Genomic DNA, 11,134 nt, shown 5'->3' with positions numbered 1-11,134 from the left:
TGTTCAGCAAAAAACACATTGTAGTCCCAAAATGAAAACACATAACTTAAACACATAGTCCAGAAATCCTGATCTAAATTAAAATCCAGAAGTCCGTATATATACGTATACAGTATGTTATATATCACCAAGCACAATAATTTTGTGTCTTTGTTTTATATGTCAAAAGCAAACTAAGTACTGCATTGTACTTGAACCTTAAACATGTTTGGGAACATTTGTACCAATACAACAAAAGGAAAAGCGATACGCACGTAACTACCCGCGAATTTCAAATTATTCACTTTACGTCCGCATGATATATTGTAAATTGTAAATAGTTATTAATGTAATAGTAAAATATATAATTATTAGTTTAATATAATAATAATAGTTAGAGGATATATTGTAACTGGCCATTAAAAATGTTATAAAACGGCAAGCAAATCCCTTCTTAATCAACCATTAAATTATATAAGGTTGTCAAATATCTCCCTTCCGCCTTTTTGTATTATAAACCAAGAGCAAAAAAGCGAAAGAGAGATATTTGACAACCTAATATCAAGCAAACTTAAGTTCGTACTGACATATATATATATATATATATATATATATATATATATATATATAAATGTTATAAAACTATTGCAGAGGATAAGTAATTTGATATTTATTATTCGAGTGCGTACGTTTTATCAAAAAATAATTCTAGGATTATCCGAACAATATATTTCACATTTCTTAAACAAAAATTGCATGATTTAAATACATAAATATAATTATGCTAAAAGCAAGCAATCACAAATATAAATTATTTTGCAAAAAATAATACACGGATCTGGGGATAGTATAGAAAATTGCTCAGAAGATGATATCTTGCAAAAAAATATATAATTCATGTAATATATATCACTTCTTAAAAAAATTAATAAATATAATTATATTTATTATGACATCATTGTGTGTAGTATGTTTTTTTGAATTCTTGGTATCCCCTCTTTTTGTACTAGTTGTTTGACCCGTATAACACGGATTCGCACAATACTCCACTCTTCTGGAACGCAACTACCGTGTTATACAAAGGTTACCTGTATATATATATATATATATATATATATATATGTGTGTGTGTGTAATGGTCAAGCTCTCGGACTCGTGTGGACGGGGTCGTGAGTTCGAATCTCGTCCTGGACAACCCGACATCGGGCAGCTGCGATATCCATTTTCACTTGAAAATATAGATGAAAAAATATGTTTCCATTTGAAAATAAGCCCATCATGGATACTGCGGTGTAAAATGACAATGGGAAATTTCTAACACTATTCTTTCCTGAATCGAGTTGAAGTTTAACTCAGCTCACAAACCTGTTCTAATTATCTCTAATTAGTTATAAATGAAAAATTTATGAATTCTTTTTTAAACATAAAACAGAAGCACACAAAATCACACAATATAATCAACACAAAAGTTCACAAAAAGTATAATCGTATTTTAGACAGAAAAAATGTATAATAATGTAACAAAATATTTTTATTCATACATCCAGCTAAATATTAAATAAAAAAAACAGAAATAGCTTTAATTTTTAACTTCGGGAAAAAACTGCCCGTAAAATTTGAACACATGCTAAAAACTGCTTTAAGAAAAAATGGGATATTTCTATCTTAAACTCCGAAGAGTAAATACATAGTTTCGACAACTTGTTAAGTTATCATGGTTATTAGTGTTTTTTATCATTTGTGATGTTAAAAAATATGTATTTTATCAATGTGCACATACTCATACCATGGACTAATAATGGTTGCATGGATACAAAATTGTGTTTCATTATTATTATTATTATTATTATTGTTTTTCTATGAAATTTCTTACATATTATTTATTTAGCTTTAATTTTTATAGTTAATTTGATTACCACTGAATGATGGCTAACATGCTAGCCGAAACGTATGGATTTTAAATAAATAAACTTTTAAAAAAAATCTCATACTATTTTTTTTTTTGATGTTACGCCCAAATTTTAAACTCAAATTAAACATATATATCAACAATATCAAATTCAAGACTATTCATATATATATATATATATATATATATATATATATATATATATGCGATATATGTACATAAATGTATATATACTTAGGATATTATTATGGATTGTAAGTCCGTGTATAAGAAGGCAACAATTAACACCGTAAGACATAATAGACGTGGGGCGTTTGAATGGTTGTAAATGATCAAAGACCATTTCTCTCAGGCAGTCTTTCTGAATCCACTGAAAGCATTTCTATGTACAATTGAATTACTCGACGCATTTCAGGACATTTCTCAAGAAGACATCTTTAGTATTGCAATGAATTAATAACTTTAACAACCTTAGATCCAGATCAATTTATGACTTTTATGACATCAAAAGGGTTATTACAGAATATTACTTGGTGTATGCGTGTTATTTTAGTACTTTAAGAAATTGTTTTATAGATGTAATAATTTAGATTTATTTATTTATTTTATGAAGATAATTTTTATATATTCAATTTAAGAGAGTGAATCGAATAAATATATTGACAATAATATAATAAAGTAAAGGGTTAATTTTCAAAATGAAGAAATAAAATAAATAAAAAATACAGAATGATTATAATAATTTGATTTAACAAAAAGTATAATAAAATATATTTCAATAACCATGTTAGATTAAAGACATCATTAAGGTTTTGTAGTCTAAAATATCACAATTTCGTAATTTTATTGTAATCATTCTACCGTAGCTCTTTTATTTAGACGGTCCTTCTATAATGTTAGTGCTTCTTATATATATTATAATATATATATCTATATTAGGGTGGTCCTTAATATGGACATTTCCAAATGATTCCAAATTGATAAAAAACAATTCTCTGAAAAATTTAGCTCTTAATATTAACTTTTTGATAGTGCGCAATTCAATCAAACTTCGTATGGAAATAGCATAGAAAATTTTTTGAAAATTGAAAAAAAAATTTTAGGTATAACTTAGCGACAAATGAATTAAAAGTGAAAATTCGTGTAATTCTTTTATTGAAATTTCGACGCTCTTGAAAATTTTTGAAAACTTTCCATACAAAACTTTGATTGAATTGCGCTCTATCTAAAAGACAATATTAAGAGCTAAAACTTTTAGAGAATTGTTTTTTATCAATTTGGAACCATTTGAGCCCTTGGGAGCAAGGAAACTCAAAAATGTCCATATTGAGGACCACCCTAATATATATATATATATATATATATATATATATATATATCATGTGAATAGAGACGAGAGTTTCTATGAGAGGGGCATAATAATATTACCTTCAAAATGGCAACAAGTTATCAAACAAAATGACGATAATTGATCTAAATCTGATCATTCTAACTATGGTCACGCAAAAATAATGCATTTGTTTTTACTTCACCTAATAATCAAAAAGCAGGAACAGAATAGCCCTTCATCTGCAAATAAATAATTTATCTTTAACGCAAAAACGGGATAGGGTCTTTTATTGCTAGTATTGTAGATTATAAATATGCAAGAGATTGACATGCTGAAACAATCTCAACCTTATATCTTGATTGATTCTCGAAATGTAAACCGGTTTGCCGGAAAAATTACATTTGAAAACCGGTTTTCAGAAACGTTGGTTTTTGTATAAAGTTTAATCTCTAGAATACCATTTGATTAATTGCACAAAATATAGAACAGTGCATTAATATTACGTTTCCAAACTGATCTGGCAAAATTTAATTTTATTTTAACAATAACCCAAATGAGTAGAAATGTTTTGCATATATGAGCAATCTCATAAATATGTCTGTATATACATAAATTTGTATTCAGGAATAACGACCTTATCCACCTTTGCCTATTTGTATTTATTCCGGCAATACGTATATTATTATTGACAGAGCTACCTTTAGGATTTTCTAAACGCAGCGCAAAGATATCATTAGGAATCAAATATGCTTACCTTTATAAAATACATAAATCGTATATCAGATCCGAAAGGAAAGCTTCCGAGATCATTCGCCGAATTTGATAGGAGAAGAAACGTGGGACACGCTGGGTGTATGTACGAGCACATGACTATTTACGGATCAAAGAGTATTCACAATACGGAAGACACGGGTTGGTAGTCATAGGAATACTCTTTCATACTGGTAATATAGATATAAATAATTATTGTAGGATTAGCTAGCTCAATGCGTTAACATTCATATTAAAAAACGGGGATAAAACCGCATAGTTGTAATATTTTCATTTTATTTTGTTTTATTTTCTATTGGAAGATTTGTCAAAGGGTATTTCCGGGACTTAAAGATCCGCGGGTAAAAATGTCCATCAACATTATCTCAGTGTAATTTTTTTTAACAATACTCTTTTAAAGTGGAAGACAAAAGTTGTGTAATGATCCATTATATCCTAATTCTTGCGGCATCGATATCAGAGGTAATTTGTTTCGTCGGTAGTTTTTTTTTGTTTTGAGTTCTTCTGATTGGTTTATAATACCTGAAATTATATATATATATATATATATATATATATATATTCCCATTTGAGACCCTGGGAGCAAGTAAATTTGAAAATGACCATTTTAAGGACCACCATAATATACATATATATATATATATATATATATATATATATATATATTCCATAGGCATATATAATTTTCGTATATTAATGATAAAAATAAGATACTTTGCCAAAGAAACCATATCTCTAAAATGAATTCTGATGTCCCGTGCATCATTCACCCAAAGATTGGATTTCTTCAGCAAAGTATCTTATTTTGATCTCTAGTATCCGAAAATCATATGTGCCTAAGCGACTTTTAAATCGACCCGCCTATATATATTATATATAATTTTTAAGAATACGTTATTTAACTATAATAAGAATTGTTTTATAAGTTTTATATAACCTCTATAAAAACTCTACGTGTGTTGGATCAGTAAAAAAATAGAACTAGCATTTCTTTAAATTTTCAAAATAGTCATTCATTGCTATTAAATAATAGCTATTTAATACAACTTTACATTTTGGACTCGTTTGTAGGTAAATAGTCAGAACGACTGGACCTGGATGAAAAGTCCCGGGTTCGATTCCTGTTTGAGCAGCCTGTTTTTAAGCAGTAGTGACAACAGTTTTCACTTGGAAATATAGAAAGCAATATGTTTCCAAGTGAAAATAGCTCTGCATTGCTGCATTAATAAAAAGTAATCACTATTACAAATATTGTAAAAATAAGAATAGATCACATAAAAATGCGACAACTGTTTGGTTTGCCAACTAAAAATTTCAACTTATTTAGCTAGTATTAGTAGTTAGTAGTAAGTATTATTGGTAGTTAGTAAAATTAGTCACCACAACAGCTCATAAAACTCAGAACTTCGGATCACGTATAAAAAAAAAGAATAAAAAAATTACATTTTCAGATTCGAACAAAATTACCATAGTATTATTAACTAACATAGAGTTTAATTAAATATTTGTGAAAAGATTATGCTATTTTGAAATCGGATCGGATTTACAAAATTTGGCAAACTAATAGACATTATATTAAAACGCTATCTTCATAAAGATTTACAAAATTAAATATTTTGAAGGAAAGAAAAAGTTACGAAGAAGCGGTTCATCCTATAACACAAGATTTGTTAACGTTGAAGAAAGTTGTTAAAAATTTTCACCACAATTATTTAACGATTTCTAACCAATTTCTTAACCAATTTCAAGTTTTTGTAAATTTGTTACCATCATTGAAATTAATTTAACAAAAGTTACATGTAAATGATTTAATACTTCACATATAGCATAACACTCAAGGTTTATAGTATTTTTCAAATGGTCAGCTTCTGAGGCCGGAAAATGAATACAATCGAAAATTTCACAATCACGTTTCCGAATTTCGTTTCACATATATTCGGTTGTCGTATGCGTTTGACGGATATGAAACCAACATAAATTTTATTTGTTTTTGCTCTTCTCTACGAACGCAGATGTTTGAATCGTAAATAAATTTTACACAACTGAGTTTTTGAGCAGAATATAGTTTTTATGGAATATAGCATGTGATTTACAAAACATGATACAAACTAGTGCTGCTGCCTGCGTGGGATCGTGCCTAAAGGCAAAATATTGAAAATTTCCGTACCAAAAATTAATATTATTAAAAAAACTTTAATATTTTTTGAAAATTGAAATTAATAGATTTTTGAGAATATTGAATTGATAAAATGATTTTTTATATATTCCCAGAGTTTTTAAAAATTTAGAACTTTTTTTAGTATTATATATCTGTTTTAGAGGCAATATATTAATTGACGCGTAAGCGCCGCATCTCAGTATAACGTATTTCGCCAATACAAAAGTTTTTTAAATCAATCAAATCGAACGTTCTCTCAAAAACTGATTTATCATTTTTGGATTTTCTTGCCCCTTATCTTTGAAACGGCTGATGCATATTGCGTAATCGAATGTTTTTTGAATTATTCAAATCGATTGATCCGTGTTCCCGAAATCGTTGACGAAAGTTTGTATCCGCACACGCACTCATACATACATCAATTTTTTCTAAGATATGCCAAAATGTTCAGAAACCTTTGAAATCTAAAGATTTATGAAAAAAAAATCGATTTTTTTGAGATTACTATACCTTGCCCTATGGGATGTTAATAATTAATCAAATCTTAACCACTCATAGACCATATAATATTATATATATATATATATATATATATATATATATTATTTGGATTTTATCATTTTATCACTTAGTCACGGCGACAATGACGCTCAACATCTGACAGAATTGTTATTATATATATTCTTCATGTCATACGGTATTTGCGGAAACGTTAATAAAACTAGCCAATTTTCAAATAGTGCAACCATGTCATTTTATTCATAATTACCATTTTGTCCGTATTTTCCTTACTAAAGCTTTTCTAATTGAAAATTTTAACATTTTTGTCAATGCCAATACCAAGTTTTCATATACTCTGGTATTTAATTAATTAATGTCCGCGAAGCTTCTGAAACATTACAGACCTCGTGTTCGGAATGTGTCCGGAACCTGGATTTAATATCACGTTATAAAAGGTCATTCGAAATGGTTCAACTACGTAATGTTGTTTACTACGCAAAAGCCAAATGGTCTCAAAGTAATTACTGCACTACGTTTGTTGACATAGACAGATGGAGCACCCAGAAGTGTCGGACGAAGGCATTGCGTCTAAACACGAAATGGATTGATCAAATCTCATTTCTTGTGTGATAACGTTCCATGTTCTACTTGTGGAGTAAATAAAACAAATATAGTCAAGAACTATGCAGAGTACCGTTTTTTCTTATTGGATCTTGCAACAAATACATAATTTAACTTATGTGCACTCTTCTTTTAAACGTTCTTTTAAAATAATTGTTAATAATCTCCCGTACTAAAAAAATATCTTCATTAATTTTAGCAAGGCGTAAATGCAAGGACCATTGTGAATGATAATGAAACTCGACCCTACTTAAATCATTCCAGACATCTTAATACCAAATCGATGATGTATATCAGAACACTACCCACGTGAACCGTAATGATTGATGATATATTTTATGTCGTCAAATATTGTCTGCGATAAATGATGAATGAATGAAAAATTCGCGAACGCTCTAGTCTAATACCCTAAATACATAGCCATTTATACAGGTATTATAATATAAGCCTATTAACCTTTTTTGAATATGTCTATAATGACACATAAATTTTATGCGGGAAAAATATTTTTAATGAAAATCTGTTTTATTATCGAAGAATTTTTATTATTATTGAGACTGTTACTATTAAGTGCCAACTAAGCATTATAATTTAATGAAATTTTGAATAGCATATAAACCAAGGAAGTGTGTACTGCAGTTGCGTATCAAATTAATGCTGATATTATTCAACATATATCAATCTCCAAAAATGGCTGGACTCTTTATCATGAAGTAATAAGCTCATATATGGCCAATACAACTTTTTTGTATCTGAACCATTGAAATTGATTCAGCATATCTTACTTAAATGAAAAGTCCCTAGATACATACACATACTATAAACACGAAGGTATCAATGTTTTGTAAAGTATTCTAAAATGATCGCAGCATCAACTAGTGGTGCATTACATCATAAAATATTTTGAAAATTTTGAACTTTTTTGAAAGCAGTCGAAGACAAAATATCAGTTCTTCATTTCGTCAATACAAATTAAATATTTCTTGAATCATTCAAATCGAACACTTTGTTATCACAAAAATTGAATTACTTTTTTGTCATTTTTTGCCCTGTATCGTCGAAACGGCTAGATCTGTCTTTGCCAAAAACTAATCAGCATGTCTCCCCATCAATACGAATAGAAAGTTATTATTTTCGATTTTTTTGCGATTACTATGTATAACTTATACGAGAAGTTAAAAATTAATTTTGATCTTGACAGCTTACCATAAAAAAATTGAACGTAACAAAATAATGAAATATAGATTACATTCAGGTTTAAGTGCTTTAATAATATCATAAAATTATCAATGTTTCTACTTTATAGTTTAACATAAATTTTGAACAAAAGAAGCGCTGTAAACGTTATAAATCTTACGAGGTAATATGACGCTATGACGTTTCAGTCGCCATCTGATAAATTTATCTTGTTAACTCGAATGATTTCCATATGCCACGCGCAAAATCTACTATAATAACTCCATTCCAGCGGTCGGCCACCTTTGGGTCGGCGTTTCACTAAATATATAAAATGATATTTTATTATTGAAGAAAAAATGAATTTATATATATATATATATATATATATATATATATATTTATATTTATATAGAAAACAAAATACTTCTTAAACAAGCATTCATCCAGATAATAAAAAAAACAACTAAACTATGTTTCTAAAAATTATTTTAAATTAAATTTTACACGTTTACAGTCTAAGTTTGACTCTTCTTCAGTGAATAAAACACACAAATTATTTTGTGACATAACACAAAAATATATTCAATGAAAATAACACTTCAACAACAACCATGTTGGTGCAAAAGAATAAAAAATATTTAATTTGAAAAATTAAACTAGCTGTAAGTGGAATTCTGTCTTAAGGCAATTAGAGCATCGTGCCTTAAGACAAATTGCTGAAACTTCTCGTACCGCAATTCAAAATTCGAGTAATTAAAAATAATCAATAATAATAATCAATAAAAGTTGATCAATGATTTGAAACTTTTAATAGAACTTCGAACCATATTAAATCATTCTATCTTAAATCATTTATTTTGAAATATTTTGGAAATTATGAACTTTTTTTCAAAGAAATCGTACTGCATAAAAACGAAATATAAAAGCGCGTAAGCGCCGCGTCGCCGTCTAACATGTAAACATTGGTACGGAACCCATAGGAATGTAAACAAAATTTATACTTATTGTTAAAATCCCTATAAAATATCTGATAATTTGATGTGCATATGTCTAATGTTCATTTTTGACCGCCAAATGGCTCATTTTTTTACTTTTTCTTCATATCTCCAAAGTCGTTGAACCTGTCTTTCCAAAAATTTGAACAGTTCTTTATTCAGTCAATACAAATAAAATGATTATTGAATTATTCAAATCGGACGCTCCGTCCTCTTAAAAACTGAGTTACCGTTTTCGGCACTTTTTGCTCCGTATCTTCGGAACGGCTAGGCCTGCCTTCGCCAAAAATTAATCAGCACGTCTCCTTATCAATACGAATCGAATGGTTTTTGAACCATTCAAATCGGTTGATCCATACGCCCGAAAACGTGGACGAAAAATTGTATCCATACATACATAAACACACACACACATACACATACACATCCATTTTTTGAAGTATGCCAAAATGTTCAGAAACCTTCGAAACGTCGAAAAATGTAAACATTTTCAATTTCGATTTTCGGCCCATTACAATAACTTACCCTACGGGAAGTTAATAATAATGTAAATTAACTAAAAACAATAACAATTGACAGTTACTGTTTGTCTAGACTGTCTAGAAACCAATAAAATGCTACATTTGCAGCATTGCATATTTCTGAAAGTATCAGAAACCTAGATTCGAAGAAATGTTGCCAAGTACTACCTAAAAATTTTCAGTATATTGTGCTGCAAAAGAAATATAAAGCTAAAATTAACCGACAAGGTAACAAATGCAAAAGTACATCAAATAATGAAAAAGGAAAGGACTCTACTAGAGATGATTGTGCAAATAACAGATAACAATATAATAAATAAAAAATAGCACAATTCCATAATGAAAAAATAGTATCTTCTTTATGACGTAATGGAAGAAAAAATAGAAAATAAATGCAGATATTAGGCGATTTTTGCTGAAAGATAAAAGCAATTGAAAAGCGTGACAATGAGCATTAGAGCATAAGTTTTACAAGTAGAAAAATATTTAAGAACAAACCAAAGAGAAAAATGTTAAATTAATCTTTTATTTTGATTCTGATTGCGGTACAATATAGTTCAAATTAAAATATCTAATACATTTATATTGTATGTATTTGCATTTATATACATACAATAGGTAAATATACTCATGATTATTAAGGAAACAATATTTAGTCACCGCCAGAAATATTATTCTTCAGTTAATATTATTAACTAATTAAATTATATTATATAAGGTTTAGATAGTTCAAAATAAATTAAAACACCGCTCGGCAAATTGATTTTTTTCAATATCAATTTTGTAATTCACAATATATATTGATTTTGTATCAGTAATTAAGAGATAATTTGATAATTTTATTATGATAGACTTTTTTTATTTTAATAGTGGGTATTAACGTTCTTTCGATAGTGGTTAATAACGTGTAATCAAGTTTAATTTTGAAGCTAGTGTAGAAATTCCTTCTAAGGTTGCCATCATCTGGTCATGTACCCCATTGAACCATAATATTATGAATTCGGAGCATAAGAGACAATGCATCATTGCAAATGTAATTGGATCCATAATTTACATTTCTATATTGTCTGTTGGTTCTTGTTGGTAACAAGAAGGTGTAAATCACAATTAAAGATTTGAAAGAAAATTATTTCATTTACATAACGTGTATTTAAATAATAAATTATATAT

The sequence above is a fragment of the Ctenocephalides felis genome, unplaced genomic scaffold (assembly GCF_003426905.1).
Source record: "Ctenocephalides felis isolate EL2017-DRISC unplaced genomic scaffold, ASM342690v1 CF-g0.4_SCAFFOLD_01886, whole genome shotgun sequence".
NCBI classification, from domain to species: domain Eukaryota; kingdom Metazoa; phylum Arthropoda; class Insecta; order Siphonaptera; family Pulicidae; genus Ctenocephalides; species Ctenocephalides felis.
Note: the sequence above shows the minus strand (reverse complement) of the source record.